Raw genomic sequence first — 1,306 nt, 5'->3', positions numbered from 1 at the left:
CCCGCTGGGAAGGTGCCTGCAGCTGGCAACGGCCCTGCCAGCCTGCCCTTCCGTGTGCCTGGCCCGGTGGGGAAGGCTCCGGAGAGGAACGGGCAGGAGCCTCAGCCCCACGCGGGGACCTCAGAGCAGAGAAGAGGAGAGGAGGATTTGGAGCCAACACTCGGGATGTGCGAGCAGCAGCCTCTGTGAGCACAGGGCTGAGCCCCTGTGAAGGGAAGAGGGATGCTGTTCGTTTGAAGGGCTGTAGATACATGTTCTGAGCCCGAGGACAGGTCATCCCAGATGCATTGCAACACGAGAGGCACTGTGGTGACATCCTCCGCAGGAGGAATCTCTTTTCTCTTGTGTAAGGTTGGACTCTGAAGGCTTTCTCTAAGAGAAAAGGAGAAGGACTAAAGTTTCCATAAGTAATACAGATGAAAGATCCCCATTTGCCCATGCATCGTCTGAATATGTCATGAGATCCCTGGCCATTCTCACTTGATGCCTTTACAGAAATATATTCTGGGCTTATGCAAAAGAGAAGACAACTGAAAGTGGACAGAAAGGACTATTTTCACCAACACTGGTGTCTGAGAGCAGGTGAGCTGAACAGGCTCACAAAGTGTTGTCAAGAGCTTGTCTGACAGTTTCTACAGGAAAGAGCTAAGAAACAGCATGCAACGTCCCTGTCACACCGTGGAGACCTCTGTCCTCTGTCAGAGAGGGCCTAGAGCACTCTGAGAACGATCTCACCAGCACACACACCCCTCCTACTGCTAGAGAGCAGAGCTGTGCTGCGGAACGTGTCCCAAATCCAGAGACAGAGGAGATGCTTCTAGCCGTGCATTGAGGAAAACTCCACAGAACAGTGCAGCTCTCTGTAGGAGAGACTTTCAAGAGGGACTTTCAGAGAATTACTCAAACCACAGGCTTTTCTGTGGCAGGAACCAGAAACAAGTATGCAAGAGACACAGGAAACCCAGGGATGCCACCCCAGAAGACACATCACCAAGTCTTGCAGACCAATCTTCAGATGTTTGCCAAGCCCAAAGCAGAGCAGAACTAGGAATTAAGCCTAGAGGACCTGAAGAACTCACCAACTCTCTGGGCACCTCCACAGCATGACACATGTTGAGAATGAAATAGAAAATGTTTGTGCTCATCAAAGCCAGATATTCACAGGCTGGGAATCGTGGCTCATCCCAGCTGTCCCGTTCCCACACTTCCCAGTCTGCCTGCACACAGCTCCAGGCCCGGAGCTGAAGGTCTGCCCTGGTCCCTTGGTACCTGGTATCCGATGATCTCCCCTTTGCAGGAGGGGCGC

The sequence above is a fragment of the Corvus brachyrhynchos genome, unplaced genomic scaffold, assembly GCF_000691975.1.
Source record: "Corvus brachyrhynchos isolate BGI_N302 unplaced genomic scaffold, ASM69197v1 scaffold139, whole genome shotgun sequence".
NCBI classification, from domain to species: Eukaryota; Metazoa; Chordata; class Aves; order Passeriformes; family Corvidae; genus Corvus; species Corvus brachyrhynchos.
Note: the sequence above shows the minus strand (reverse complement) of the source record.